This window comes from Artemia franciscana, chromosome 8, assembly GCF_032884065.1.
Source record: "Artemia franciscana chromosome 8, ASM3288406v1, whole genome shotgun sequence".
NCBI classification, from domain to species: domain Eukaryota; kingdom Metazoa; phylum Arthropoda; class Branchiopoda; order Anostraca; family Artemiidae; genus Artemia; species Artemia franciscana.
This window is the reverse complement of record NC_088870.1, coordinates 13,427,665-13,448,654: the sequence shown is the minus strand read 5'-3', so window position 1 is coordinate 13,448,654 and position 20,990 is coordinate 13,427,665.

The following is a 20,990-nucleotide window of genomic DNA, read 5'->3' as shown; positions in this document are numbered from 1 at the left end:
AAACACCTGTAATTTAGTTTTTTTAACCTCATAATACTATGTTCTTTTAAGTAATTTTATAAGCCAAATAATAAACATCGAAACAAAGCATTTACTTAGTTTTAATTTTTCCCTTTTCAAGTTCTGAAATTTTGTCAACTCTTGTCTTTTCAATTTTAATTTTTCTCTTTGAAAGACCACAGGCAGATACCATATTGTGTTTATCCCATGATTTCGTTAAATACTGACGTCCGTCCCTGTGGGTGAAAGTTTCAAACGAGGAATGAATATCGATATAGCCAATCATGCACATCCTCCCCATGGAAAATCTGAACCATCTTGGGTTTCTATATCGTGTAATACCCTGGGTGCAGAAGATTTTAGGGTCTTGAAATTTGAAGTAAATAATCTAATCTTTATAATCATTTTGTAATTTATATTCTTTCAAGTGCATGTTCTATTTTTTCTCTGCTCCTAGATGACCTCCCTGAACCTCCTAGTACTCTGCCATCTTTTATCTCTGGTCGAACTAAGTATCACAATAAGGTTTCACAATACAAATCATGTTAAATTGTTTTATTCTATCTGTGAGGTCATCTCAGAAGAGAGAAGAGGCATTAATACAGTCAATGTAGCACAACCTTTCCATAGGAAATCTAAAACGTCTCGGGTTTCTGTATTCCACTCTTGGAGACTCATTGTATAAGGTGTTACGAGGAAAAATGAATGCTGAAAAAAAAATTAATGGCTCAAGCAGTGCCAAAATTTAGACCTAAGAATAGAACATTTCTGACCTATGAAAACTATTATATTCACCATTTATTCCGTCATCACGTTTGTCTGTAGTTTTTTTTTCTTTAGGGCAGTGATGGTTCCGGCCTCCCTTGCGCCCAGGGCAAAATCTTGATTAGCCCCCCCCCCCTACTGCCGAAAATTTTTTACATTTAATTCTAACAAAATTTGAACTTATTAACAACATATTTTGTCTACTTACTTTTATTTTCAAGAAATGGCGATGAACATACGAAAAACTGAAAATTTCGGATTCAATTTGCCAACTATGTCAACTATGCCATCTACTTTTTTTTAACTAAAAATAAATTTCAATTGCATTATTTATTTTAAAATTTGCACCCCAAAAAATTTTTGTGCTCGATGCAAGTGTCCTCTCCCTCCCAGAACCGCCTTTGTTTGGGGTAGAAGCGAAATATATAATACTACTGAACAAATTGTAAGCTTTTCAGGATGAAGTGAACTCAAAGACCCCCCTGGATATGTACCTACCCACGTCATATACATTTGTCATATATTTTTTATTCTTTAGGAACATTTGGAAGAACATTGGAAAACTTTCCGACGGTTAAGGTTGTTTTAATCTCATAAATTGTTGACCTATTCAGAGGCGGTGGATATGGTAGGCCATTAGCATAGCCGTTGGACAAATGAGAGTATCTCTCTCCCGAAAACAGCAAAACAAGTAAATTATGGGAGTTTGTTTTAAATCATGAGGCCTTTTGAACTAGGTTTGTTGCCTCCTCAATTTTCCACAACTTTGGCCTACATTCCTGCCATACACCATAACTGTATGTACACAAGAGACTTGCCGCAGATAAAACAGGCGTCCCTTATTGCCTTAATTGTATGATCCGGTGAAATGATATTTTTAAAAGATGATGTAATTGTTTTGTTTTGTCGCTAGTGATTATAAATACGTCTGTGATTTATTTAAAAGATTTAAGACTGAATTCCCTTCTGCAGAAATGAAAAATGTCGACAATCGTTAATGCCCCCTCTCCTAAATAGCGTCTCTTGTTTGTCATTTTGTCAAGGGTATATTGTTTGTAAGCGATTTGAAATTTAGTTAGTATTAGTTTATATGAGTTTATAATATGCGATTCTGAATCTTATTTGAAACTCTATTCCGGTTCATCTTAGTCGGCATTATGTTCGACTTTTGAAATTTAGTTGTGCTGTGTCCTCTTACTTGGTTTAATATATCTTTTTCATTCTTCCTTTGATGCATCTCAAGAATTGATAGTTTGTGTTTAGGCCATTATGGAGTGACGTAACTGAAGCTTCCCAAATCTAAGATGCTCTCCACGTAATTTAAAAACTACATGCGTCGGTTGGAGTTCGAAGCACAATTCCCTAGCATCGAATAATTCACAGGAGTAAAATGAATTCAAGTTCATTGATTTTTAAAAATAACTTCTAATTTGAAACCCAAGATATTCACGGTTGAAGCATATACATTCAACATTTTTATAAACCAAACCACACAATTAACGCTAAATATTCACTTTAACATGGTAAGACCTATTCATAACATTAGCTAAGAGCTCATATCGTACTTTTGACGAGGCCGGAAGAGCCAAGAGTTTATATTGCATGAGCTCTAACAAAATTCTAAGAATTAATAAATTGGTTTACAAGGAAAATCAGAGGCTTAATACCGGTCGGGATTTAGAATAAGAGCTCTGAGTCACGAGGTCCTTCTAAATATCAAAATTCATTAAGAGAGATAGAGACCGGTATATTTAAAAATTATCGTAGCATAGCTTAATTCAGTTTTTTTACAAAATCGTACATTTATACAAAAATCACACAATACAACTCTGCATTGAAAATTGATGTGAAAAAAGGCACAAATGAGTTGGCGTAACGATTAGTTCGTACTTTAGGGGGTAGAGGTTTATTTTGTAAACGAGCTCGACTATTGGGAGGGGCTGGTTTGGGTAGTGGTGATCGGTGGCTCTTATAGGCCAGGACGGATTTTCCAAATTGCTGAATAAGGTGTTCAAGCTGGACTTTAAGCGGAGATAAATGTAACTTAGCGAGGGCTTGATCATAGGGTATGTCGTGGTTTCGGAGTATAATCCTTGCTCTTTTCTGGACGGACTCTATGTCGCGTAATAGATACGCTTTGCGGATAGAAGATGGACCCGACACCTTGCACGGGTATTCGAGCAACGGGCGAACTTAACATATGTAGGCATGGAGAAGACTTTCAGTGTCACACCCAAAATGCCTCATTTTGGTAAGTTTCTGAAGGCTTGCATTAGCCTTGTAGACGGTTAAATTGACATGGGCACTGAAACTACAGTCACTGGTGAAAGTTACTCCAAAGATTTTTATTTCATTCACAATCGGGAAAGGGACTAAAGGTATATCTGTATTCCTCTTCAAAGGGTTGAAACGAATTATCTTCGACTTGGCTAGTTGACGGTAAGATCATGACTTGAGCCATCGGTCTTTAGCTGATCAAATAACTGGCAGATAAATTATTCCAGCTAATTTCGTGCCTTGTGGGGCCCCGCAAGGAGTATCTGACCATGATGAATCCAAATCATTTTCGTGGAGTGCAAAGACTTTTTATTTTCGGCCAGTTAAGAAGTCAGGTACAAGACCAAGGGTGCGTCATTTGGCACCCATTTCTTGGAGACACATGCCTGCAGTCAGGTGGCGGATTAGGTCAAAGGCCTTTGTGGAATCTACTGCGAAAATGTCAACGAAACAGCTACCTATGTCGGGCCATTGGAGGACACAGTCAAACATCCGTGCCAGGTAGATTGTAGTACTACACTTGGGGAGCCCACCGTACTGGAATTTATCAATACGCCCATGAATTTTGTTTCAGAAGAAACAAGCCTGTAAGTTTTGTTTGTTTCGCCAAACAAGGTGTAAGTGAGATCGGGCGGAGATCGTCGCATGCACGAGGGGCGCACTTTTTTGGAATAATTCTAATATAGGCCCGTTTCCACTGTGACGGGAAATAGCCGGAAGCAAAACCCTCGTTTATGATGCAAGACAGTAGCAATGCTATGAAAGCTGCATATTCACGTAGCAATTTGACAGGTAATTCACCAGGGTATGAAGATGTATTCGGTTAGATCTTCCGTAATTCTGCGTAAACGTCGAACTCATGATTTTGTTCTCAGTCTCACATTTTTCAAGTATGGTGGACTTTTCATCAGCCGTAATAGGTGGATAGGTAGTGCAGATCTTGGTGAAGAATTCGCTCACTTCTTCTGCACTGATTAAGGACCCATCATCATTGCTGATCTTTACACTGCTGTCAAAACCTTCGCCTCTAACTCTTTCTTATTGTCTTTGTCTTTAATGACTATTCCAACATAAGTGTGAAGTTATTCATCTGTATAGTAAATCTTAATGCTTACATCCTTGCACCTGAAAATCTTCTCATTGAAATAAAACAGTCATGAATAATAGTTTCAGATTATTTAGAAAGCAGATTTTGCAAAAATAGCTAAGGAAGTCTAGGAATAGAATGACAAAAATAAGTCTATTGTATTTTTTTCCAAAAGACAAGAAAAACATATCTTATCCTTTAACTCTTTCTTGTGGTCTTCGTCTTCAATGTCTATTCCAAGATAAGTGTGAAGAAATTCAGCTGTATAGTAAATCTTAATGCTTACATCTTTGTACCCAGAAATCTTCTCACTAAAATAAAACAATCATACAGAATAGTTTTAGCTTTTTTTAGAAAGCGAGTTTTTTAAAAATAGTTAAGGAAGTCTAGGAATAGAATAACAAAGATGGGCTTTCGCAAAACAATATGACATGGAAAAAGATATTACAAATGATAATTACAATTTTCATGAGGTTATATGAGTACATCATCTGACCTGACTGGCTGAACACAATCATAACGTTCACTCTCAGCTACAATATCACGGCCAAGGTTCTGAGCCCTTTTCTAGTATGCAGGAGGTTGGGGGCTTGAGGCTCACGGGTAAAATTTTTTCAATGTTGTAAAAAAAAATTCACAGGTCAAATTGTGTACTGAATAGTTTCTATTATATAGTAACACTAGACAATGAAGCCATCTTCGTGAACTCTTTTAAGGTATTGAATGTACATACTGGGCCCATACAGGCTATACTTTTTTAATTAATTGGTTATGGGACTCAATTTCATCTTTTAGGACACCAAAGGTGTCCTTTCAGCAATTAATGAAATTTCAGCAATTAATGAAATTCTTAGTTATTAAATTGAACTGCATTCAACCCATCAATCAATCAGTCAACAATTGTTTTATTCACACCCAAACAATATTATAAACACGAAAAGATAATTGGGTCCAAGAACCTTGGCTTTTTGTGGGCCACACAATACAATAGTAAAACACACACAGAACCATAAATAATACGCTAAATTACGAAATACATACAAAATATAAAAAGGGAGAATATACAATAGAGTACAGTGAAAAACTAAAAATAAAACTACTAATAATACTAATAGTTATAATCGGAAATAAATAAAGTAGAGAAAACACAAAAGACCAAGTTGGGATTAAAACACGAAAAATGAAAAATAAGAAGAGAAGTTTTAAAATGAGGAGGGTTCCTAAAAATAGCCTTGAAAGGAGATATACATAATTTAATATAGAATTTCTGAGTGAAAGTGAGAAAAAAATGGTGTTTTCGGACATCCATTGATGAGCATTTAGTTAAAACAAACTTCTGTGCCGAATGACGTAGCAATGGGGAGTACTTGTGTGATGAGGACAGCGTAAACACAGACTAAACAGAAGCTAGATTAAGGTTTTGTTTTGCAATTATGAGCTCGAGGGATCATATGCCTGTATATATGTATAGGTCAACCGAAAGGTAAAGTATAGGGAATTTCAAACTGATTCGGAAACAATTATTTTAACGAGTGGGCCGGTTGCCCCAACCTAAAAGTGTGTTTCTACATAAGGGTCCCCGTGGTCTAGGAACATATTGATTGTTCTATGGTGACTTACCTGCAGCAAATCATGTATAAATACACAAAACAGAGCTGATCACAAGCAGCTACCCTGGGGAACTCCACTGAAAACACAGCATTGTTTCGATAAGACCTTACCATCCCTAACATTATGTGACCTATCTGTTGGGAAATATATGATCCAAGCCAGAGCTATGCAACCAATTCCATAATTTTTGGTATTTTTTCAACAACAGAGGTACTTAAACATTATCAAATGCCTTGCAAAAATTAATATAAATACAATCAAGCATTTGAGCTAAATCAGCCATCTTTAGAAAATCATTGATTACCTCCATTGACTAAATATTACAAGACCTATTTTTCTTAAAAACATGCTATGCTGTATGCCGCAGGTAATTATTTTCAAAATTATTTTGGATCCAATAAACAATTACTATTCCTATAATCCTTGGAAAAATTGAAGCGTTTGAAATAGAGTAATGATTACTGAAACCTGGACTTAATTCAACTGAGAAGCAAAAGAACTGGCTAAGCAAAAATCCCAACAGCTGAAAAAAAAAAAACAAGCTAAGCTACTCAGAGTGAGAATTTCCAGATACTACTTCAACCAACACCACCAAGAAAAAGATCAAGATTTTCACGAAATAGGCAGCCACATGTTAAAAAAAAACACAACAAAAACGGATCCTATCTTGGTATTGATAAGAAAAACTAATCGCCAGCCATTTAAACAAGACAAGAACCCACATTTAAGGAAACTAATATTTTCTGCAACAAGGGATAATTTTGATGTGTCTGCTTGGATCATGTATGGCTGAAATGCATTTTCGCAATAAAAATCTTGCAAATATTTCTATTCAAAAGTTGGACATGGTATCTTTTGCTAGTGCTCCAGTTGAATATAGATCATAATAAGAAGGCTTTCCACAAATATGTGCAGCACAGACATGACCTGGATCTCTCTAATGAAGAAATTCAGCTTGAGCTACAAGATACTTCAGGATTGCAAGTAGAACTAGCAACTGTAACTAGAGCGGAACAAAAGAAGGATGATGATCTAGTTGACAGCTATTCTGATTAGTATTCAAAACGAGATCAAATTGCTACGTAATTATATGACCAAAATGTTTGGTACAAACAATGCAAAGCAAAAATGTTTCAGTGACTGATGAAAACGTTTGTCTGATGCATGGTCATACGAAAAATAACTGTAAGCAAATAATTCTTCTATGTCCATAATGTGAAAAAATGGATCACAATCAAAATGCTTGGACAACTGGAAAAATCGTAAAATCTATGGGCACTCTTTCCAACAAAAGCATTTCATCTTTTGCATCAGAAATGAGCTGTTATTTACTTTTTCTCTAGCTTTTTCGGCAAAAATTTTCAAAGGCCATACTGGAGGAAAACTCTTTTTGAAGATAAGAATAAGGGGTGTAAGGGGCATCTTTCTATACATACAGAGCAAATCTTATGTTCCCTTTAAAATCTCTTTTGAGTTCCATAAGATGCCCTGTTTTATTGTAAACTCGTAAATATATCCAACTTTTTATATTTTTTGTGAGTCAAAGCACGATCACTTCTTATATAAATACAGTCTTGATACTGGCAATAACCTTTGTAATAACGTATCATAATAGTTAATCATCTGACTTTTACGTGCCACTGTTTTTTCAAAATATTAATCTATTTTCTGCAATTAAGGCCTAATATCACTAGACTCTGAAAACTAAATCCAACCTGAGCTTTAAAATTATAGCGAAATGTACACTGGCGGATCCAGGGGCCAAGATTTTTTCTATGCCCTCTTATCCTGTTTTTTTTTAGTTTTGTAGAATAAATTCATCAATTTGGTCAATTATTGACACCTTTGTTACATTTTGCCCCCAAAGATTTTTCTCGTGGGCACCTTGGTCACATTGGACCTCCTCCAAGATTTTCCTCTAGATCCTCCCTTGACAATATATTATATTAATGGCAGTGCACTTTTTAAAAGGGTATAGCATCATTAATTGGAGGATCCTTTGATTTTGAGAAACAGCTCTTTTGAATTTTTTTTTTTTAGAAATGCCTTATTTTTTATTTTCATTGAAGAGAAATGGTACCGCAAAAAATAATAAATTTATTAGACAAGATATGTCAAATGAAATCAGTTTATATTCTGTCTCATTGCATTTGGTTTGACCTCACGTTGTTTCGGTAAAAATATTTTTAAAGACGGTTTATAATGCGGGGTAGCTTGTTCAAAATAAGCATTGAGGATGAATCATCAACCATACATATAAAGCAATGTTAGATTGTGTCCCTGATGGTTGCCATAAACTAATTTATTTTATTTTAAACTTACAAATATCACCAATTGGATTTTTTTTTTGAGTCTCAGTGTGATCACTTCGTGTATAAATGCCGTCCTAATTGCTGTAATAACCTTTTTAATAACATATTACAATAGTTAATAATTTGAAATTTACTTAACTGGGATATTCTTTAGGAAAGTCAGTGGAAAAACTTGTTCATCTTGGTCTACCAATTGGCCCATCCCTAAGGCAAACCCGTTTGTTGCTGATTTCCAGCCTTGAAAAAAAATTGTAGGGCACCTTATGCTTCAGTTGTCCGAAATAAATAAACCTTTCAACCAAATAATCCTCGATAAACTATGAAATTCAACAGCACTACCACATTTTCAATACACAGCACCATTTTGTAAGATTTTCTCACAAACAGATATACGTATACTCCGTTCATTATACTTCAAATTTGCAAAATATTTACTCCATTTACCCCTGTGGACCCGAAATTAAGCATTAATTCATAATTATAAAATAGCCGACCCAGCAATAGCTCTATCAAAACGTATTTCGAAACACAATCGCAACATCAGTTTTCACCCGTGGTGTCCCCTTCTTGTGCAGTTACATTAAAAGTTGTATTTATGTAAAAGTTGTTCAGCTCCTTATAAATTGATCTGATAGATGTGATGACTCTTTTTCTCTCTTTCTCACATTCCTTTTTTTTAAATATTCTCCGTCTGTGTATTTTTATATTGTATGACGGGTCAGTAACGAATAAATAAATAATTCAAAATAATAGTCTCTTAGCTGCAAGCGAGGCCAAACCTCACAAGACTATAAAAACTAGATACAAACTCACTTTTTACTGAATTTTTACTCAGTTTCAACTTTTTAAAAGGGACAGCCACATTCAGAAATTGGAAAACTTTTAGATTTTGGGAAACGTCTCATTGGAATGTTGTTCATTAAGAAAATGTCTTTTTTGCATTTTATTGAAGAATAGCGTTACCAAAATCAAAAATTGTATTACCTATTTTAAAAGGCAATCCATAGTTAGGGAAAAACTTTTGCTGAAAGTAGATATAAGGAGTGGGGTGTCCCCCTTTACCTATAGAGAATTTTGAATGTTCGTTTCAAAATCCCTGATGAGGTCCATACGAAGCCTTTTTTTATTGTAAACTTTTACATATCACCAACTTAATTTATTTGTTTGTTGCTTTTGGTATGACGCGTTCGACCAATAGGTCATATGCTTTGATTATCATTTTTCGTTTCGAGTCAAAGCGCAATCGCTTCTTATAAAGGTTAAATTAAAAAAAAAAGTTTTTTTTTTTACTGAAATTAAGGAGCGACATTAAAACTTAAAATGAACAAACATTACTCCGTACATGAAAGGGGCTGTTCCCTACTCAACGCCCCGATCTTTACGCTAAAGTTTGACTCTTTCTCTTATCTCTACTTCTTAAAATGGTAAGAAACTTCACCGTAAAGAGCGGGGTGTTGAAGAAGGAGCAGCTCCTTTCATATACCAAGTAATTTCTGTTCGTTTTAAGTTTTAATGTCGGTCCTTACTTTCAGTTAAAAAAAAACTTGTGTTTTTATTTAATTTCTGAATGTTTTTGAATTAATACATGTTTTGATTTCGACTCTCCGCATACGAATAATTAAAACGAAATTTACATATTAGTTTATTTTTTGGCTAAATGGCTTTGTCATAGCTTTGATGGGACGATTTCGAGAAAAAAGGAGCGGCGGAGTAAGTCCTCCAATTTTTTGGTTACTTAAAAAGGCAACTAGAAATTTTAATTTTTTACGAACGATTTTATTAGTAAAAATATACGTAACTTACGAATAAACTTACGTAACAAACTTCTATATTCGGATGTTTTTATTAAGTATATGAGGGAGTTCGCCCCCCTCGTCAATACCTCGCTCTTTACACTAAAGCTTAAATTTTGTTCCAATTCCTTAAGAATGAGCCCTCAATCACAAAGACCATAGAATAAATAGTTGAAATTAATAAAATTACTTTAGCGTAAAGAGCGAGGTATTCAGAGGAGATTGCCCCCTCATATGCCATTCGTTTTAAGTTTTAATGCTGCTCCTTACTTTCAGTTGAAAAAACTTCTTCATATTTATTTTGTCATTGTTTTTTTTTAAATCTTAAAAAAACCCGTAACCCCTTCATGGAAATTATCCTTCCCCATGACAAATTTCTTGATGTAAAGTTCCCCCGCATAACCCCCTCCCCCCTCCTCAACCAACCAAAAAAAATCCCCCTGAAAGCGTCTATACACTTCCCAATAACCATTGCTATATGTAAACACTGGTCAAAGTTTGTAATTTGCAGCCCTCCTATGAGGACTGTGGGGGAGTAAGCCGTCTCTGAAGACACAGTTATTAGGTTTTTCGACTAAATTAAATAAAATGGCTATCTCAGAATTTTAATCCGGTGACTTTTTTGGAAAACATGAACGTGGGAGGGGGCCTAGTTGCCCTCCAATTTTTTGGTCACTTAAAAAGGGCACTGAAACTTTTAATTTCCGTTGAAATGAGCCCTCTCGCAGTATTCTAGGACCACTGGGTCGATACTATCACCCCTGAGAAGAAAAAAAATCAACAAGCATCCATGACCTACCTTGTGGCAAAAATACAAAATTCCACATTTTTGTAGATGGGAGCTTGAAACTTCCACTGTAGAGTTCTCTGATACGCTAAATCTCATAGTGTGATTTCCGTTAAGATTACATGACTTTTAAGGGGTGTTTCATCCTATTTTCCAAAATAACGCAAATTTCTCAGGCTCGTAACTTTTGATGAGCCTGACTAAACTTGATGAAACTTATATATTTAAAATCAGCATTAAAATGCGATTCTTTCGATGTAACTATTGGTAAACAAATTCCATTTTTTTAGAGTTTCGATCACTTTTGAGCTGAGTCCCTCCTTACTACAGTTCGTTACTACGAACTGTTTGATGTAGTATTGATGGCGATAAATAACCTTTTTAACGACATATTATAATAGTCAACTATTTGATATTACACTCAATTATAAAATTTTATTGGTTTAATAATGGTCATATTAATCACTTAACAAGATATAAAGTATGTATTTGAATAATTACATCTCAATTAACCTGGCCAAAATAACAATTATACTCGTATATTATAGAATCGAGAGGAGTTGCTTAGAATTTTTGTTATAGGGCTTGTCCATAGCTTTCCAGAGATGGTAATTATGTTTCTCACCATTCCTTTACAATAAGAAAATATATTATTTTGGATGATATTTCTGAATCATCTTTGGTAAAAATTAGAATTTCACTTCTTTGAAACAATCAGCAGTAAGCTTTGTTAATAATTAAATAGCCTAGCTAGACTGAAAGACAAATACATTACTTGATGTGGTTTTTTTTTACAGAGATTGGATATACTAAATGCTACCACAGAAATTGGATATACTAATTGCTACCATGAAAATGTCACTTTAGTCCCCATATTAGGATCATATATGGCCTAGCACTAGGCTGAGAAAGGCCTATTCAATAGGCTAGGATAAGACCCCCAGCAGCCTACTCAGTCAATGCCTAATCTTGGCCTGATACTCTTCTTGAAAGGTATCTTTCCTATACATAGACAACAGACTGGTAATCTTCAACATTATGTATAGATGTTTACATGGTGGATACAAGGCATTCCTCATATGGCTTGGCTTGCAAAGCTGGTATGAGTTTTGTTGCTTATCTTTGGACACCCTTGAGTTGAGTGCTTTAATGTCCATTTTATAATGGGGAGAGGCTAGGATCATTCCAATTTCCAAGTGTAGATGTAAAATTGCTTCATACAGATTCATGACTCCACACAGCTTCATGGTGGTAAATATTTGTGTTATGAGCCCTAGGGCTCAGTTTTCTTTTGCAACTTGAGCTTGTGTGTGGCTCTGAAACCTGAGTTTGTCCTTGACAGCAACCCCCATGTCCCTCTCCTAACTTATAGCTTCAAGTAGGTCATCTCCAATATGGTAACATTGTCATGTTGTGTTTGTTTTGACCAAGATACAGGACTTTGCATTTTGACATGTTGAACTGCAAACCCTACTCAGATGACCATCTAGATAGTTGATCTAAATTTTTTTGCATTGTTGAGTGATTAGGGCTAATTTGGGCCTGTCCTAAGAGCTTGCAATTGTCAGCATATAGTGTCAGTGGGTTTTTCAGATGAGTTGTACAGTCATTAATGTATATGCTAAACAACTTGAGCCCCAGGATTGTGCCCTGTGGGACTCCACTAATTACAGGAATTTCATCAGAATAAACAGTTTTACTGGTGGTATCATAAACTAGTACCCTCTGAGTTCTTTCAGTTAGAAAGGCGTCAATCCAGGCAACTATATCCTCATGCACCCTGCTCATTTTCAGGAGAAGAAGTTGATGCTGTACTTTTTCAAAGACTTTTGCTTAATCAAGCAATATGACATCCACCAAAAGGCCATTATTCAAGAGGCTGGTCACAAAGTCATATGATTAACTGAGGTTTGTTTCAATTGAGTGACTTTTACAGAAACCATGCTGACTTTTTGAAAGTGACTGATCTCTTTCAAATTGAGAGACCAGTGCACCATTTATGATGCTCTCAAGGACTGGTCTCAAGGACCTTGCATACAACAGAAGTAAGACTTACTGTGCAATAAAACTGGCTTGGTCCATTCTCCCTTTCTTGAAAATGGACTTAATGTTGGTCTGCTTCCAGTCACTTGGGAGCACTGTGGAATTGAGTGACATCCCATACATTACTGCTATTGGCTCACAAATTTCTTCAGCTGCTCTATTTGCATCCATGCTTTTAAGCCTTTTCAGACCATTCTCTATACTTATAATTATCATGTATACTGGTTCTCTGATTGGTTGCTCTGGTAAAGTGGGTGGAGTGTTTGCTATGGGCTGAGTGGAGAAATTTGTAACAAAGCTAGAGTTCAGCAAATCCACTTTTTCTTCAGCCTCTGAGGTCTTTATGTCATCCTCTTTCATGAGATCTGGGATATTGTTTTTAGAGGGATTAGCTACTGAGACATGGCACCAGGATCCCTTTAGATTCTGCTTTGCATCAGCTGCAATTGCCTCCTCATGGGCTTTCTACAATCTTCTAAGTCAAATTTCTTTGCCTGTTTCTGCATTTCTTGAATGTATCATAGTGGTTATCACATCTGTGCTGTATGTATTTGGCCCATGCTCTTTTTTTCTTCCCTTTAGCCTTTATGACTTCTTTGCATAGGAAAGGGAGTGTTTTTGGTGAGGGCAACCAGTATACTTGGGTATGTTTGTTGTCTGCAGCTAGTACTACTGTCTTAAGTGCCTCCCAGGTTTTTTCTTTGTTACCACTGTCAACCATACTCTCCCATTTGATCTTTGACAGGTTCTGCTGTGTATTCATAAACTGTAAATGATTTTTTCACTTTATTTTCCTTTTTGAAATTTGCTTTTCCTTTTTTATTTTCCTTTTGCTTGCTGCTTTTAATTGCAGGGTGATAGGAAGTAGAAAGGATTTTTTCAGGGTCATTTGTGACAACTCTGCTTAGTAAGGAGGGGTGTTGCTGGTGCCTAAATCATGTTGTTTGGTCAATAATCTGCATCAGTAGGCTGTCAGTGAGGGATTTAGTAGTGACACAGGAAGGACTACTTTCAGGGGGAATTCTTTACCTTCAACCCACTTAACATCAGGCATTTTAAATCTCCAAACAAAAAGATTTTTGAATGCTCATGGGCATTCATCATAGATATGAAATCAGATACAGCTAGATGTGAAATACATTGATCAAGGGTAGACAGACTATAGTAAACTACACCTATTATAAATGATTCAGATCCCATTTGGAGTTTCAAACAGACATGCTCAACCAACCACTATCAGAATAAATAAAAGAATCACTCACAGTTTCAGCTCTCAGCTGAAAACTTTCTTGTCTGAACCTAAAGTTTTTGTAGGTATACCCCCCTTCCCCTAAAAAATATGTTCTTTCATTTACAGTTTGTGAATTCCTTTCCCAATCCAAAATATATGACAGTGGAAATATTTAATAATACATATTGCTGTTGGATATTAGTACACTATTAATATACAATGGGATATAAAAGGAAAAATCCAAAACAATAAGGTATGAATACTAGCCTAGAATGCCTAGAATGAAAATCTATTTTGAAAGCTGGCATAAAACATGCCAGTACAACATAAATACAGCCATTGTTAGCTAAAAAATAAAACTATCTCTCTCCAGCCCTTGAGTGCAAGGGTCAGACAAAGTTAAACTGAACATTCTTAATGCTTCCTATATAGAAAGACTAAAATACAGACTAAAAGACATCCTATAAAGGAAACTTACAGTCCCTTGGCTGCAGCAACAATATTTTGCTTCAAAAGCATCTTTTTTCATTTCTCTGCATCTGGAAGGGCATTACACATCAGAGAGAACTGTTTAATGCCTTTTTTAATTAACAAAAAATAGAAGTAATTTTAATTGTTGCTATAGTGGTAGCTTCAACCTAGTGAATTGTGGCTGCTGGACAGCTGCTAATTATCACCCTCTGTTTTAGATATATTTGCTCAATGCTGTTCATTTTTCTTTCTTGACTAAAAAAAAAATTGAAAATAAACTCATTGCCCCCCCCCTCACATTTTGTGAATCTGCCCTACTCTTTTCAAAACCGAAAATATAAATGAAAAACCAAAATGTAAATGAAAAACCAAAATGTAAATAAGGTATAATAGTGTTTTGTTAAAATCCCAATAGGTCAATACCTGTCAAGTAAGAAAATCTCTAAGGCTTAGAAATCTGACCAGGGTTAACATAGTAGCTTCTGATCCTGGATTCATTACTGAAAGTTTCATTTGTCTAGCTTACTTTTCAAAATAGTAAGAAGTTGCTAAAGTAGAATTTTACCATCAGTATATTTGGAACCGTGAGTGGTGTATATGCTTGTTAAGAAGATTTTGGCAAATCCAATTGTGAAGCAAATTGGCTTTAGATAGCTCAATGCCTATAGTGAGTATTTAGAGGTAGAAGGAAGATATTCTTAGGCTGTCCTTGTTGTTGTAGTATCTGTGGATGTGCATGTCTACTATCTCAATGTAAAAATTTTACAAAATATGGTTTTAGTCATAAAAATTAATTTCTACATTTTAGGAGAGGAAAATCCCCATATTTGGGTTTTGTATTGTTTAAGTTCTGAGTGTGGGCCTATATTAACAAAAAAGAACTTCCTTAAAGCTGCATCATACAGGAATTTGCTCAAAAATTAGGCAGACTGCATTATGCCTGAAAAAATGGCCAGGCTCTTTTTCTTATTGAAAAAAGAGAGTTAACTTTATATTCTAAAAGCAAATTATTGCTAAAATTTTAAGGATATTTCACCATTACTGAAGGCGTTTTAGATATATACAGTATGAAACTATAAGTAATGAAAGTAATTTTCCAGTAAACAGTTCATGTTTTTACTCAGTAGTGGATCCAGGGGGGGGAGGAATTGAAGATTTTTTTTCTGGTGCCCTCATTCCTTTTCTTTTACAAATCTGTCAATTTGGTCAATCATTTGCACCTTTGTCAAATTAGCCCCCCCCCCCCCAAGATTTTGCTCTAGATCTGCCCCTGTTTTTAATCAGTGATTCTTAGTGATCTTAGAAATTAAATTCACTTGAAAATTTTCTGTCACTAGTGCCTTGTTGATATATGCTATGGTGTTTTGAACCACTTACTGCATGTATGTTTGATATGGATTAGAAGTAATACAGAGTAAAAGCATGTCAAGTGCTTAAAATAATAGGAATGATAGCTCTCTAATCATACAGCATAAAAGAAAGTATATTATTCTTAAACCGAGTATATTAATAAGATGAGTGAGTATATTGTAGGGTGGATGCATGTGCCCCCCTCCCCCTCAGATTTGTTTGCACCCTCTATATCTTGAATTTTTTTAGAATTCTCATTGAAAAATACCTTTTTTTTGTTAATTTTCAGTGAAAAATCAAAAGAAACAACAAATTTCCCCCACCTTGGATTCCCCCCCCCCCCAAAAAAAATGCGAATTCATAATATTATATTCAAAGTGGTGTGTATGAAACTGAACCCCTGTGCACTAAACTTCTATTTAACTGAACTCCCATTCAACTGAACCCTTGTGTAACCGAACCCCCATGCAACTCAACCTCATTTAATGGAACCCCTGTGTAACTGAATCCCCATGTAACTGAATTCCTATGCAACCGGACCCCTGTGCAACTGAAACCCCAGACTTAGTGTTTCAGCAGTTTAGAAATATGAGATAGTATTATGGGGTAAAACATATATTAGAATCTTGGAGGTGCATTAGTTGTACTCCAGCTATTTTCAACATTTCCTCAACATACCCTGTAAGTTTAAACTCAGCTGTTTAAACTTTTTCAGATTTGTGTATGCTTTTTCAGATATCCAGGATCAAACATAGCCTCTTTTCTTGAAAAAAAAACCTTCTATGTTAGCAATAAACAACTTACATAACTTACACCATTTGCACCAGGGACTGAGGGTTGTGAGCCCTAGGGGCATAGTTATTTAAACTTTAGACTGTTTTAAATAAAATTGCTCTCGAAGTTTCAATCAGATGTATTTGGGTAAAAGGGGAGGGGGGTGGAAGCCCTCTAATCACTTTTGGCTCTTAAAAAAGGCACTGTAACTTTTGCTTTCAATCAAATGAGCCCCCTCCAAATTTGATTCAAAAACCTTTTCCTTTAGGATCTTATGTGTTAGCAATGAGCAAGTGGCTTAACTTACAGCCCTTGCTGTGGGAGCTGCTGGCAGGGTTATTAACTCCAGAGGTATGGTTATTTGACCTTTGGTCTATTTTGAACAAAATGGCTATTTCAAAATTTTATTGGATGTATTTGGGTAAAAAATGGTGGTTTAACTCTTCAAAAGCAAACCAGAACTTTTGATTTTAGATCTAATTAGCCTACTCATGTTAATCTCTACTTGTTTTTAGTTTGTATTGGTTATTTATTGTAATTTCTGTTTATTTGGGTTTCATTTATTTATTTATAATAAATTGTGGTGAATGATTTATGGTAGTTTTGCCCTTGGTAGATTATTCGATTTTATTTCTCTTTGTTTTGTTTTAATAGGGTTCCTTACTTTTCGTTGAAAGACTTTTTCTTTTTTTGCCTTTTTTTGTAAAAAATTTCAAATTTCAAGATAGCCATTTTTTTTCAACAGAGCTGAAAAGTCCAATAACTATGCCACTGGCAATGGCAAGACCCCCCTCCACAACACTTAGATAAGGGCTGTAGTTTATACAATTTGTTCCTTGTTTACAAATGGGATTTATTATTTGAAAAAGGGGAAATGGCATAATTTTGTAAAAGTCCTGGACGTAGGGCAAAGTTGGAGCCAATTTTCTTAAATCAAGTGGAAATGACAGTGAAATATGAGCCACATAGTACCATAAAGACAGAGATATATACTAAACAAAACTGACCCCATTTCTCTGGATGCTTTAATTATGTAGGCTTATCTTAGTCTTGATAAGATTTTTGAAAAAACTAAATTTGAGCTTGGTGAGCGAGGGGGAGGGCAAACTGGGGTTGGTGGGAGGGTGGAAATTGCCAAATAGCAAATTACACTAATTACATGGGGGGTATGTTTGATTCCTGGTTAAAAAAAGGGTAAGGATATTGAAGTGAAGCTCTTTGGGAATCTTAAGGGGAGTGTCTAGCTCAATCAAAACACACTATGTCCATTTACCTTGTAAAAAGGCCATATCAGTAACATTTCAGAAATGGTTTTGGGTATTATGTTTAAACTTACAGGATTAGATAAGTTGTGTGTTCTACTGACCAAAAGGGAAAATGTGCGTGCTACTACCACTATTATGACTACTGCTACTACTATGACCACAACTAAAAACAAGGGTGATATGAGGAAGATAACTGTGTTGATAACTTCCCTAAGACACTATCAGCAACTTCACATTCTAGTTTCCTAAAATTATTCCATTCATTTTCTATAGTGTCAAATTTTAAACTCTCCAGTTTATTATTTACCTGTTCCTGAGAAGATTCTCACATTCATATCCTGGAGTCTATCAGTGTTGACAACAAAACAGAGATTTTTTGAGGATTTTCTTGACTGGAATTTATTTAATGACTAAAGAACAAACAATTCCAACAAGCCTGAACATGTAAAGATTCTAACTTGTGATTTATCCCATGATGTTACCTTACATTTGTAGAATACAGAAAAACTGAGTACAGGGGGTTCAGTTAAATGGGGTTGAGTTACACAAGGGTTCAGTTAAATGAGGTTCAGTTGTACAAGGGTTCAAATGCAGTGTGGTTCAGTTGCAAAGGGGTCCAGTGGCACAGAGGTTCAGTTACAGAGGGGTTCAGTTGCAATGGAACCATCCAAAATGCTTTCAGTTAGTCTTTAAAGATATCCTGAGAAATGAAATAGTAGAATTTTTTAGCTGTTTCTTTGTGGGACTATGGATAGTTTTACTTTCTTGTTATAATAACCTTATATCAAACAATATGCTATATGAAAATACAGCTCAATTTAACTTTCTAGTTGTATAAGGAAATAAAGGTTAAGATGGTTAGGTTGTATGTGAAAAAAAGAATGATTGGTTGCTAAAAATCAGTCTTATTTTTGTGAATCCAGCTTGGGCCAAACAAAAACTTAATATTCTTGAATGAGGTTGGAAGAGGTCAGAAGAAGCAATGCAAAAGGATATAGGAACTTCATGGGGAATAATAAGCAATGGAAACTTAGAAGAGTTTTTGCAGATTACCTTAATTTGCACTTTGGAGCTAATTCTTCCAAACTTTTTTTAACTGTGAAAAAATACCCTGAGCCTTGGCTATTTAGCCTGCTATCATGTTTATTTCATATTCCTGAAACAAGATTGCCTTAGTAATATTTTCTTTCATAGATGCCTGCAGATCAAATTTAATTAACTTCAATGCCGAGAAAAGTCTTTCAACACTGACTTGAGTGGGGGACTGTATGTGTCTCCATAACTCCAACTCCAAAGCGTCTTACGTTATTTCTGTTACTCTTACTTTATTCACCGAAAATTTACTACTCCAAAATCCTGATATTCTGGTGGTAGGCCTCATACTGGTAAGGGCATATTAGGTATATCATCCTATTTATGTATGCCTCCTCATTTAAGTTGTTTTTTCTTTCAGTCAGAAGAACAATTAAATAGAGCCCTTGATTTGATGAGAAGACTCCCTCCCCAACAGATTGAGAAGAATTTGAGTGACCTTATTGACCTTGTTCCTGATTTATGTGAAGACCTTCTTAGTTCAGTTGATCAGCCCCTTAAAGTTGCTAGAGATAAAAGTGTTGGCAAAGATTACCTATTATGTGACTATAACAGAGATGGAGATTCATACAGGTTTACTAAGGCTTTTGGTTTTTGTGGTTTACATTAGACTAGATTAAGACCTCCATAGTTCAGATAATCAGCCTATTAAAGTTCCTTGAGTTGAAAATGTTGGGATAGATTATCTAAGATCTGACTATACCTTAAATTACAATTTATACAGGTTTGCTAAGCCTCTTGATTTGCATGGGCTGTATTAGGCTGTGCAAGATATTTCAGGAATCCTGCAATATTTCTTTGTGTTGATTGTTTTTGTTTTAAGGGTTTTGAAAATTTCATCACAGTATAAGGGAGAAGAGCACTATTGTGCTTAGCTTCAAAGCGTTTTTGCAATTTTGCCATATAAGAAATTAAGAAGAATCTTCTCTTTTATTTCTTTTTTTTTGTTTCGCTCTTCAATTTAGTTTTTTCTCTTTTTTTGTTTTCGTCTTTTTTTGTCAACTTTTTCTCTTTTTTTGTCAACATTTTGTACATTAGATATGCTGAACCTTTCATTGTGTTTCTGTTTCTCTTCTTCTTCTGTTTTCTTTTCTGTTTTTTCTTTTCATGTCAACTTTTTATTTCCTTTTTTGTCAAGTTTTTACTTATTAGAAATGAGAAACTTTTTTTTTACTTTACTCTTCTCAATTCTGTCTTCTCTTTTCTGTCTTTTAAATTTTTGGATAAAAGATAGTTTCTGTAAGAAATGTAAAAGCTCACAAAAGGAAAATGATATGACTCAAACTTTCTAACAACAATCTTGTAGGAACTCTTTAGTTCATAATGATGATTTCCTTTTTTGAAAGTTAAAGTTCAGTTCTTAAAGTCTTTTGTTTTAATTTTCAAACTGTTTTCACTGCTGGACAAATTAATACTATAATACTTGATACAACCAAAAAGAAAATATTTTCAGAAGGTGCATACTGAATTCCAAAAAAAAAGAAAAAAGGGTCCAAGGCTAGTGAAGCTCATAGAGGAAATATGCTCTCTAAGTATTTTGTCTGCACAATCAATAAGGCATCTTTGCTGCCAAGGAAGAAAAAGAAGATAAATTAAAACAACAATAAAAACAAACTCATGGGAATAATATCACGATTAAACATAACAGATATACAATAGAGCTATTAATGTATTACCCAAGACCTAACTAGTCACCTATGTTTTGTGTTTAACTAACTCAATTGTAGTGATTTAATGATGGTATACATATATTTTACCATTTAATCTTGATGTATAGATCAAAGAGTATGGGTCCAGGCTGCAGTAGTAGCTAGCAACCTAGTAAGAGACAATCACGTCCAGTACTAAGAAATATAATAAGCAATAACTCCTAAAAATAAAATCAGACCAAAACAAGAAGTACACTATTAGAACCGCCTTGTCCGAAACCCCTGTATAGGATACTTACCGTCCCTTGGCTTGAATAAAAAGGGAAATACTTTGGCTTTAAAATCAAAAAAGTGGCTGCAACCATGGTATTTTGAATGTACGGTTCTTTTTCCTTTTTCTCTTTTGTTTCTTTTTTCTTCTTCTGTTTTCTTTTCTGTTTATTTCTTTTCATCTAAACTTTTAATTTCCTTTTTTGTCAAGTT